The following is a 12,636-nucleotide window of genomic DNA, read 5'->3' on the forward strand; positions in this document are numbered from 1 at the left end:
TAAGCACCTTGTGCCAACACACGACTCGCTGTGAACGTGTGTGACAGCAGCGGGGGGCACCGGCCAGTTCCAGCGCATCCTCGGGACAGAACTGTAAAAACAAGGATGTCACCTCTAGGCTTAACGTGAAGGGACGGGAGTCCAACTCCGCAGCAAAAACACAAGGGGGAAATTACAGACAGAGGCACAAGAGGCTGCACCCGCTGAAGCAGAGCCGCTCCCAGCGAGGGCAGGCCGGGGGATCCGCAGGGGATTGACTGCGGAGCAGCCCGGGGACAGAGAACCGCGGGACATCGGGTGACATCGCATCCCACCGGGAATCCAGGGCTCCTCGGGAGATAAACCCTGGAAAACATTCACCCAGAGCCACCAGGAGCATCAGAATGCCATGACAGGAACAGGAGCTGAAATCTGTAACTCTGCCATTACCCTGGTTCACCTCCTCAACAAACCATTAGGCTTTTAAGGTACTTTCCTCCTGTTTTGCATACAGCACCTAGATGACTCCAATATTCAGGAACATTACGTTTTAAAATCGTTTCAACACCACATTTTACTAATTTCTTGAAGATGCTGAATTAGCAGTGATAAACAGAAACATTGACCATTAGCTTTTCCCTTTTTCAGGGAAAAAAAATCAACAATTACGATAATTCTTGTTGTTTCTGCCCTCCTCAAATTTCATCTCATATTAAACCTAATAACAAAGCCTAGAGAGTCTTCTTAAATTTCTCTGTCCTTCACTGAGAACAAGTACTTTCTACATGATTTTGTAGTACAGATTTGATAAAATAGTTTTAAAATTTCAGTTGTTTCAATTGGTAGTTTCCCATTACTTTTTTGACAGCTATTCAGGTTAGCAGTTTTCATATTTGTGACACAAAAAACAACAAGCATTTATTTAAAACTCATTATTATTCTATGACATCCAAAGCCATTACATGTTCCACATACTCCTTTGGAATTATCAAGGCATTTGTGTTAATAATTACAATTTCTGCAAATCACCCATTTTCTGTATCTCCAATATTCAGCAAATTCCTGCTTCCATCAACTGACCACATCTCTCTTCAGCTATCCACGATTTTGCCTCCTTTCCCTGAAGGAGAAGTTCTAATTTAGTGCTTCCTGATGGGGAGAAACCCTTTTAATTAATACTTTTACTGCTGGCACTTTTTTCATAGCCCAACATCTCTCAAAGCAAAGATCTTAATATACATTTAGTGACAAAAAGTTAAGACACCACCATTTGGAATGTTACGAACAAAGATAAGGAGGACAATAAGAAGACAAAACATAAAAAAACCCCAACAACACAAAACCCACAAAACCCCAATACTCCAAAGAAACACAGGAGACTATTAAGGAAGTCTCTCGAAGGAAATCCTTTTTCTGCACTCAAAAGCTTCAAATCCCTTAAGCCAACTATTCAAGTAAATATGTGTATTATTAAACTCAGACTAACAAACATAATTTGACAGCCTATAGGCTCAAAAATTTTAGCAGAAAGTGTTTTTCCTTTTTTGTAGGCATCAAGTGAAACAAATTATCTTGTGCTGCACCTTTGACTTCCCCTTTTTTACCCTGAAACCAAGGGGATTCTGAATATAAATTTAAGACACCTAACTTAATTAAAACCTCATATCATTATACAATAATTTCAACAGCTTGAAGGAAAAATAAAAATTCTGAAAATTTCAGTTTATTACCCTCAGTGCCTGACAAGATAATAAAAGAACAATGATGATGAACATCCCCCTTTTCTCAAACACTCTCAGAAGACTCATTGCTTTGAAAGCTCACACTGGAAGAAGCAACGTTCTTAAATTGCTCTATACAACAAATTATTAGCAGTCATTCTTGTCAGCTTACAGCTTTTAAAACAGGATGCACGCAGTCATATCAGGAAGAGGCAGTTGCTTGTGAAAGAATGATACCAAAAACAAGATGTCCCTAACGCTGATATCCTCACACAATGCTTCTGAGCTATACCATACAAGTTTTGCACATGATGGTGAATTAAATACAATTCAAAACATCTGGAGAAAGATAACAACTTAAAAACAGTCACTGTTTTTGATAGCTGAAGGGGAAAAAAAATTACAACTTTTTTCTCAGCTCTTGGATTCAATTGTTGTACATTTTGTGTGATACAGGGTGTAAAGTCACATTATCCTGACACTTTGCAAAAATTTCTCTAATGGACACTGCCAAGACTCGTCTGCTGTGCCCTTTATGACCCCTCATCTTTAGGACATGTGTATATCTGAGTCCTTGAAGGTTCAATCTCTTGCTTACTCTCTTCTCTTACAACTGTTTGTCATTCTTCCATATGATAAGGGACACTAAAATAATCCCCTCGGAATTCTGTTTCTCAACTCTGTACGCCGCAATCTTCCAGAAAGAAAGGTGTCACAGCACAGCCCCAGCACAGCTCATTTACAGACATGCTTACACAATTATACAGCTAAAACTTTAATAATTTAACCCCCTTGACCTTGCAAACACGAAGTGATCACAGAAAATGAAAAGATCAGGCCTCTGTATATGGGCACAAACCTCAACTCTGGTCCTGACCACAGCCTGCAAGTGTCACTGCAGGTGACAGGTGACACATCTGCTTTACGTATTCTCACAGGTCCATGGTCAGCTTTCAGACAATAAAAATAACACCAGTCCAGTCCATGAAATCCTAAATTACAGTGTTAGAAGCAATCTGGTTTTCAAATGAAACTGAGTTACACAAAAACACTCAAAGGGATTTCAAATAAATAAGAAGGAAAAAAATCCTTCTTCACCTCTGTTATCATCATAAAAGTATCACGAGCACAAACTCATCCATTCTACACACCCACTCTTAGGTGATCTCTGACCATGACACATTTTTCTCTGAGTCAATTAGCTCCTGATTAGAAAAAAAGTAAAAGATGCTTTGTCATCAGTGCCTGGTACACAGACACAGCAAGCACCTTTCCACAGCTCTGCTTGGCTGCTAATTCCTAGCAGCTACTTTTTATCTTACTATACTTAAATAGGCATGCAACAGTCCTCAGTAACTCCTACTGAAATCACAAAGCAATGCAGAACACGTTTTCAAGTTTCCAGGTTGGCCCATAAGGACTTTGCCAGAATTCAAAAGCTCTCCAGGGACAGAGGCAAATATAACTGGGAGACCTACCTAATTAAGCATCACTAACATTTTGAATATAAAGTAGTTAATTCCCTGAAAAATAATTCAATTAATCACACTCTTATTAAGAGGGATGTATTTTCTTCTGATCATAGAGGCATGCTTGTACCTCTACAACACACGGAACAAAAGCAGAGTGCTCCAGTAGAAAAGGTTCTGTATCCCCATGCACTCAAATTTTGAAAAAGACCGGTCACAAAATTTATTCTGCCTTATTCTAATACAATTCCTTCCTAGTTCTTCACTGTAGAGTCAGATTAAAAATAAAAGAAGAAATATATATATACACACATATATATAATTTAAAATATTCCAGCTAGGTGATTGTCTTGGACAGGAGGGGGTGAAATCTCAGGAAGAGAGGGGTCTTACAAGATGTTAATTCCTCTTTAGTGTCAAATGGAAATGAGAGTACACAGCACAGGGACTTATGTTTCCAAAGAAGGTTATATATTAAATACAAAGAAATCTAGAAACACTTGCAGAACCATTAAACAGAAGCCAAAATAATAGTTGATTTAAAAAAATCGGTGCCTTAATATGGAGGAAAAAAATTCTTCTTTTCAACTCCCTAATCAGTAACTTGAATGATCAAGTGTTAAAATAAGAATGCACCATATGAGGGGAGTGGTCAGAGGTAGAAATCTAGATCAGATGCTCACTTTCAAACAAAAGAAGCAAAATATATTATTGCAGACTATGAGCTCATTATTTATTAGCTGGTGCTCCACCACAGAACACATGCTGGGGGAGGGTAACTCACATTATACAGCTGAAGGCTGCTTTGAACTCTCTGTAACACTATTTTGTTCTGTTACACTGGATACTGCACCAATGACCTAAAATGTAGTTTGATCAGCTGTCCAAAAAAATTCCTCAAGTTTTTTACTGGAAGGCCAACAAAGCTAACTCGGGGGAGAAGTGAAAGAATGTCTTGTGTCACCTCCCAAACTTCCCAAGACACCCAAACCACCTTGCAAACATCCAGGGGAAAAACCAGCTACCTTTAGTTATTTCACATCTGACTGCACCTTAAACCAAGGGGATTCTGAGTGTAAACTTCAGACACCTAAATTCAAACCTCCCACCATGACACACCCTCTTTATTCATTTCCCTGGCAGGAGCAAGAGTTAAACTAAGCCCAGCTGAGCAGCACCTCTGTCACAGTGACAAGTCCATTCAGGTAATCCCTGCACGGGCCTTGCAGGGCACAGGGAGGCACACGAGAAAAAAGGGAGTGCTGTGTTTATATTCCCTGGTTGCTTCACCAGAGCTGAAGGAATCAATCCTGAACACAAAGCATCAAGTTCTCCCATATTATCACAGAGATTTGGACTTTTGTTCCATTTGATCCATTGAAGAACACATTATTACACACGTGAAATAATGTCTTTCCAATACAATAAATGTGAAAACTTAAAGCGATTTGTGCATTAAGAAGCACATACATTGCCACATGATGTTCCAGTTAATTCAAAGGAAGATTTGTTGCAATGAGAAGGAAAAGCAGATCCCAGTGCTTTGCACACATTACCAGGCTGCTGTCAGGATTGAGTAGGCCTAAAGCCCAAGGTTTACAGAGAATATTTAATCCTTTAAAAATAAAAAATTAAGAATTCGGTGAGGCGAGTAAAATGTGCTAATGGTAATTTTTAGAAAACATATACTTTTAAAAATTCAACTAAGCCCCACAGACCTCTCTCAAGCAAGGCACAACAAACCACAGCTATAACTAATTCAAGATATTCCTTATTTAGGAAAAAAAAAAGTTGCCAAACTAATACAGATTTGCTCATTACACAGCATTAGACTCCACTTCTTTCAGTGCTGTTGGCGCATTAACCAGCTGTGTTTTGTAAGAAGGGCATGGCTGGGAGCAGGCAAGGTAGCACGGCATTGTTCACAGGGCAGAGTGGTGCCTCCGGGCTCTCTGAAGCAGCACTTGGGCCCAGAATACACAGAATGACATCAACAAGTGATCTGAGAAACGTGGCCAACATTCTAAAATAAACCCATAAAATCTCTGCTGCCCGCATTAACCAGTTTAAGGTGAACCACACACACTTCAGCTCAAAGGTTTCTAAACAAGATGAGCCTTCTGCCACAATAAGCCGTTTTATTCTCCAGAATTATTTCAAGTTTGAATGCAGCCATGTCCTCCTCACCGTGCTAGTCCAACATGACTCAATTTCTCTAAGTTCATAAAATTCAATGTTGGCTTTCTTCTCATCTGTGGTTTCACAGAGAAAGAAACTCATATTATGGGGATTTGCACACACACAGAGCATTCCACGGCCCAGCTCACTCCGAGGTGAGCAGTGACCACACAGGTTTAAACACACACTAAAAAACGGAGCAGGACAAGCAAACTGCAAGCTACAGCTGCTGTATTTCCACCATCATCTCTAAATGCCTGCTCACAAATGTATCACAGAAACGCTGGAATGTTCACACTGGTTCAGATCAGCTCCGGGGGCAGAGAGAAGGAGTTTCCTGCACACCAAAGCTGTCCTGAGGTAGAGCCTCTCTGACATTCAGGGATTCTTCCCTTTCCCCGAAGATCCTCCTCTGCTCCTACACGTGGACCACGTCAGCCACAGATGCACGAAAGAATTATGGAGGAGAAAAAGAACTGACCAGGGCACTGAGTTATTTTCTTTATGAAATTCCAAACTGAATGCCCTCAGTCAAAAATGGCTCATCTCCAGCTGCACAGCACCATCATAATCCCTTAATATCTTGACAATTTGTTCCATTCTCTTATTTTTGATTTTCTGGCTTAACAAGTATAGAATTTTAAAATATCATTTAATAATGATGCTCTTTAGCGAACAAAAGCACCAACGTTATATCCTTTATTATAATTTATTATAATCCTTCTAAATTATGTAATTGAATAACATGTCATTTTGCACATATCCTAGCACCTCAATTAAAAAAAAACCAGTCTAAATGAGGAACTTCACACTTCTCCCCCAAATGCAAATCACCTGTGAGATAGGAGGGAAAAAACCTAAATATTACATTCTTACATGTAAAAGGCATTTAAAATAATTTTAAATACAGACAGAATAGATGACAGGAATGTTGCTCTGATATCTTTTGCACAGGTCATTTAAATACCACATAGCAATAAGAAGACACCAGAATTATCTAACAAAATATAGTTGGCTAGTTCCTAAAAAAAAAAAAAAAAAAAAAAACAACCAAAAAAAACTTGCATAAGGAACAATTGTGTGCAGACAGTTCACATAATTAAGCCTGAAAGCTCATAGTCTTCCTCATGCTATACAAAAATTTCCCAAACTGTAAAAAAGGTTTAAAATAAATACATCTACATTACCAATTCCATACCAAATCACTTTATTTTCCCTACTACTGTTTACAAATGATTCCTTTTCCTTCCTCCTTTGTACTTCCCAGAACCCCTTTCCTCCACTGCTCATATTAATTTCATTCGTTGTATGGCTATGGGACACAATGTTTCTACACTAAACAATTTTTAAAACCCTCTTCTTAAATCATCTTTTTTCCCCCTACAGAACTCCAGTTTCTCAACTCTGAAATTCATCACCTGTCAAAGAAGGCACTATGGTCAGTTTTTCTGAGCAATTCCACTCTCCTTGCCGCTTAGCATCTCAAAAGCACACAAAAATTTATTGCAAAATACAGCTCCATAAACTTAAAAAATTTAGTCTCTCCAGTCAGAAGCGGACCAGTCCTTTTTCCTCACGACTTCTGCCGCTGAACACAAAATCCTGCTGGCAGCACAACCCCGCTGTACCTTCATCCTTCTCCCTCTGGACAAAACACCCTCCGGTTCACGCATCAGGAGCGCTTCTCCCCTGCCATTCCCAGCACACCTTCCTGCGGCGCACAACTCCTTGAACCATTCCCACCTCCCCCTGCCGACCCGGGCCGCTCCCGCCGGCGCATTCCGCGGACGGGCTCCCGGGGAGCCTTTTCCTGTCGGTTCGCTGCTCGCTGCGATGTCGCCTTCCCCAGCGACACCCAGCACAAAGGGTCCTTTCCCCGCACCCCGGGCGCTCCAGGGCCGCGCACCCCACCCTCCTTCGCTCCCTCCCGCCCGGTCCCCGGGCAGATCTGCCGGCCTGGCCCATAAATGTCCATCCTCTCCCGCAGGAAGTTCTGGGGAGGCCCCGGGAACTCGCCCACCCCGGGACCCCGCCGGCTCCCCCCGCTCCGCTCCCTCAGAGCGGGATGGGGCCGGCGGGGGGGGACCCTCCTTCCTTTTCCCCTTCCCCCTCCCGCCACCCCTTCGGCCGCTGCCCCCGACCCTCCCCGACCGCCGGGCTGAGGGAACACGCCCCGCCGGCCGCGCGGAGCCGGGACCCCGGGACCCCTCGCTCACCGCCGCTCCCCACTCGCTCCGCTCCCGCCGCGGCTCCTCAGGAGACACTGACACCGGCGCACGGATACCGCGCCGCGCTATTTTTGGGAAACAAGGCCCGACCGCGGCCGGAACTACAGCTTCTGTCACACTCTCCTTCAGTATCCTTCCGCACTTTTCTCTGCGCAGCTCCGGCGGGGCCGAGGGCGCTCAGCGGCGCCGGGCAGGGGCGGAACAGAACGGGAAAGGCGGGGAGGAGCGCGGTGTCCCCGCGGCGGGCGGTGGGACGGGCACGGCCGCGCTCCGCACTCGAGGCATCTCCGGATTACTTTGTTGGGCCGGGGAGCGGCCGGGCCTACATTCCTGCCCGCCGACCCGCCCCGGAGTGACGGCGCGCACAGCCAATCGCAGCGCCCGCATGGGACAGTTGGTGGGCGGGGCGTAGCGAAACGTGGACGCCTTGAGTGACAGCGGTGAGCTTAATCAGAAATGCGGGGAGGGACAACACAGCCAATCAGAGATGAGTGGGGGCGGAGCCATTGGGAAGGGAACGCCCCGCCGCCCGAACTCAGCGCGCGCATGCGCAGAGCGCCGGGCCGGGTGCGCCGGCGGTGACGCAGCGGGCTGGGCCCGCCCCGAGCGGCGCCTGCGCCCGGGCCGGGCCTTGGGGCCGGAGCGGGGCTTGGGGGGATCAAACACCTCCCGTGAGGGTCCCCCCGTCCTGAGCGTGCGGCACGGGACTACAGCAGTCACCCCCAGAAACAGCTCAGCTGCCCGTGTGTGTCACCCTCAGAAACCACCACCGCCTCCCCAACACACATATATATAGTGTGTGTGTCTATATATATATATATATATATATATAAATACAACTATGTAGATACATTTTTATATATAGTGTATCTCTGAGCAGTGTGTCTAGTATATACAATATATATACAATATATAAATTATGTGTATTATGTGTATAAACACTAGTATATATTATATAATTGTGTGAAATAGCCACTGGTAAAATTGAACAAGGACAAGGTTGCAAAAGCAGAACTTAAAATGAAGTCATTATACTATTAAATATATATATATATTTTTATAGTATATATATATATATAACATGCACTATAATTACGTGTAGGGTATACAGTACATATACACTGTATTAAGTCTACCATTAATTATATCCAACATATCTAACTGCATGTATAGTGACTACTGTATAGATATAGATTAAAAAATGAATATTTTTCTGCCTGCCTTTCTGTGAAACTCCAGGCTCTGAGGACACGAGCTGTGTGTCCACATTGTTCAGACAAAGGTGACAAGTCCACCTCAGTTCCACCTCCGTCCATCCATCCCCACCTCACGTTATCTCTGCCAGAGCTCCCATTAATTCTGCTCTAAGTAGGAAAGACTACTCGGGAATACATAATAAAAGGCATGAAATGGGCGTCTTTCTCCTTCACAGAAGGCGGCAGCTGAAGAGCGACCCAAAAATAAAATTTTGATGATAAAATGATACTTGCCAAAAATCATCTGCGCTCTGCAGCTCTTCCAGATTTATCCTGTGAGATACCCACAGCCTCAGAGCAGAGCGACAGGAGCCATTTCACAGCTCTGAACCACTGAAAAGGGCACATCTCTAATCAGAACCAAAGGTGGTGGCTCTGAAAAACAGAGATCAGGGGATGTTCTTTGTGTTTTAAACCGGTGTCATTAACTGAACACAAAAAGGTAGCTCCACAAAAGATCAGGGAATTATGACAGAAACTCCCATCTGGCAGTGTGGTGACCACGCCATGGGATGGGAAAAGGTGGATCCTCTGTGATCATTCCCAAAAAGTTAATGTGAATTTCTGTTGTCTGTTTCCAGAAGTTTAGCTCCAATGGAAGCAGTAATTCACAGCTCCTAGAAATGTTTGATTTAGTCTGGATTTGAAAGTGCAGCCAGTAAATAAGTTGGACAGCTTCTGAAACGTCCACCTTTGTTCAAAAGAGAAGAGCAAGAATAGAGACTTCTTCCTGTGGATCTAAGAAAAAGATTACAAGTGAGAAAGACAACAAAATATAAATATTTGCCATCTACAATCATATTTCCATACTTGTTGCTGATCTGTAATAAATCAGGAAGATATTTAAATACACACAGTTTTCTTTCAATTTCAACATGAACAGTCCAAATGTCATTGATTTTCCTATGAATATGATTTATTCTCTTTTTCCTCACTATACCTATCATCCATAATACCTGTAAGGTCTATTACTAGAATCTAATGATTAATATCATGAAATCTTCTCATGACAGCAATATGCTGAGAAGATGTTAAGATAAAATACTGAATATTGAAGTTATAAAAGTCAGCGGGAATCTGAGTAAGACACTGAAGCAAGGCCTGAGCAAGGACTTCTGGATATACTCATGAATTATTTTCAGTAGATATTATTCCAAGCTGGCAAAAAATAGAGCAGGAAGCCAAAGAGATAAATAATTGGTTCTAATCTGTCCTTTTCAGTGGCACCACAAGAACAAGCAGAGCACGTGTTGCTCGAGGGATTTCTCTCTGAGCCTTGCAAACAATACTTCAGGGGCACAGAGCACTGCAATGCTTTCCTGCCCCGATGGGAACACTGCCCTGTGTAACAATTGAGAAAAGGAAGTGCAAGATTCAGGCTGCAGTGGAAATTGCAGATGTTGTTTTCCACGTGTGATGATGTGCTGCCACATCTGCTCCTGCAGAACCCTCGTGGGATGGGTGGGGAAGGAGCACGGGTGATGGGGAGGGCACAGATGTCCTGATGTGTCACCGTGAGGGAAAAATGTCACCCTCAGGCTGACACAAAGTCACCGAAGAATTGGTGCATCAAAATCACTGAAATCACTGCCTGACCTGATGGTGCTGCATTGGGTTTCATTTCCAGGACAACTGCAAAGGCCAAATTCACCTGGATAATACAAAGGGCGCAAAACTGTAGATAATAAAAAACAATATACACTGCAGAGGAAGAATTGCACTCTTTGTAGGACTGCAGAAGCAGCAATGTAAGAAAGCCCCAGAGAACATCACATGGAGTGTCAGTATGACAAGGGAAGAATTACCACAAGCATCTGCCAGGATCACTCCTGAGAGGAAAGGGAACAACCACTGCCTGCATTTCTGCCCATCTTATGTACAACCCAGAGACTAAAAAGAGCCCCTTGAAATCTCTTCCCTTGGCCAAATAGCAGGCACTGCAATTTCCATGATACCCAAAGAGAAATAAACCCAGAGCAATAGCAAATATAAAGAAAGATATGGGGGAAAGATAGCAGTATTCTTGATTTTAACTAAATAGCCTCAGAGTTGAATAAAGTCATCATCCAGCAGTTGTTATGGCAATAAAGCTTTCCCTTGCATCTCTATTCCAGTGCATTTCCACCCACCCATTCAAGGTATTTTGGAGGCACTACCACCAAAATCATGTCTCTACTAACTTTCAACTTACATTTCAGGACCTTCTTACAATTCACTCTAGAGATGTACCAAGGCTTTTCCTCCTTTCAAATGCTCCTTATATTCCAGAAATCAGCTTTTTCATCTTGTGTCCTGGAGAAGAGGATCTGAGCCTCATGCTTCTAGAGGTGAACATTATATAAAACCAAAATGCAGGACTTTTAAAATCATAGCTAAGAGGGGTAGGAGATGTTATGTAGCTTTTGCATGTTTGCCAAACAATTAAGTTACCCTTCAAAGGAAAGGGGGGTGTCTAAGAACAAGGTTTTCAGAACAAGGTTCCTACAAATCACAGGCCAGATTAATTCCTAACATTGTTCCACTTACAATGGGGGAAACACTCTGTGAATGAAGATTTTGTAAGGGACTACTGATTGCAACAAAACCGAATTGTACTCACAGCATTTCAGGATGGGAACTCACATTAGAAACAAAGGAGAGGGGCAGGGGGGACTCCCACCTAGGGAGCAGGAAATCAGAGAGGAGCAGATAATGGCTCTTGGCCATTAAGGCTTTGGGTAACCCTGTTAACCCCGTGGTCACCTCAGCACAAACGCTGCCTGTCCTCTCGGGGACATGGCTGGGAACAAACTCCCCTGAGCTCCCTGTCTGTGCTCAGGAGTGCTGCTCTTACACTCTTTGGCTCTTATGTTCCACTACACACAGATAAAATCAAGATTTCCTTATTTTCCTGAAGTCCAAGTTGCCTGACAATGCATGAATTAAATTCACTCAATCCATCCCATAAACTGCTCTCTGTAAACCACTAGTATTTCCACATCATTATATGCTATATTCACTAATCTGATTGCCTTGGGTATATTTGTTTTTCCAAAACTTGTGGCCAAGGTACATAAGATTAGATCAGACACAGCTTGTCTAAGAATGCTGTTATGTGGGTGTACAGTGTATTTGCTGGTTTTGAGTTACAGGTAAAAGTACTCTTTCAAACTCTTCCAGCCAGGGGTGCGAGCTCAGCTCCCTGAAGTTTTCTGCTGCAGCACTTGGAACTTTACATTTTGCTTTGCTCTTGTGTTCTAACGCTGGAGGATCAACAGGGAGATGTTGGTATTGCCTCACCGAGGGCACGCCTGGCCCATACCTCAGCAAAATCTGTGATATTTTATAGGTCCTCACAAGTCTCTGTGGGATTCACGCTCTTCTGGCGGGATTTTCTCACCATTCTGCATGTTAACATGAACCAACAGCTGGGTTTAGGAGATGTGATATAAATAGCAACATCACGCTGCGAGCAAGCTTCTTGGAAAGTAAAGAAAATACGTTATTTAATGCACTCTGACATTTGCCTTTCCTCCCCTCATTCCGGAGCTGCACTTCTGTAAACACCCATAATGACAAATGCAAGAAGTTGACTTGTTCACATCGACATAACAAGTGGTGCCTTGAGCCCAGGAGATGATATCCAGAGCTTTTACCTCTCCCCTCAGCTGGCAAACCCTGCACAGCGGGGAAGGGAGGCACAGCCTGGATGGAAATTCCTGCTTCCAACAGCACTCGAGATTACAACCTTTGGTATTTTATTTTCATGGTTGCTCCATGTTGCTTCAGAAACTTCCTGCTTTTGCCATATCTTTCCATTCATTAA

General features: G+C 43.2%; 1 protein-coding gene across 4 annotated transcripts in view; it reads right to left on the reverse strand.

Annotated features, from left to right (window-relative positions):
- Nucleotides 1–7,717, reverse strand: part of MEF2A (myocyte enhancer factor 2A) — an 81,069-nt gene extending 73,352 nt beyond the window's left edge. For 2 of the 4 annotated variants that reach the window (XM_063412971.1, XM_063412972.1), the window contains exon 1: nt 7,564–7,713. The gene's annotated coding sequence lies outside the window, so the exon portion shown is untranslated. Of the gene's footprint in view, nt 1–7,563 lie in introns of all 4 variants that reach the window. The other 2 variants (XM_063412974.1, XM_063412973.1) reach the window with 2 other exon arrangements.
- Nucleotides 7,718–12,636: the final 4,919 nt, after the last annotated feature.

Source organism: Prinia subflava, chromosome 15 (genome assembly GCF_021018805.1).
Source record: "Prinia subflava isolate CZ2003 ecotype Zambia chromosome 15, Cam_Psub_1.2, whole genome shotgun sequence".
In the NCBI taxonomy this organism is placed as follows: Eukaryota; Metazoa; Chordata; class Aves; order Passeriformes; family Cisticolidae; genus Prinia; species Prinia subflava.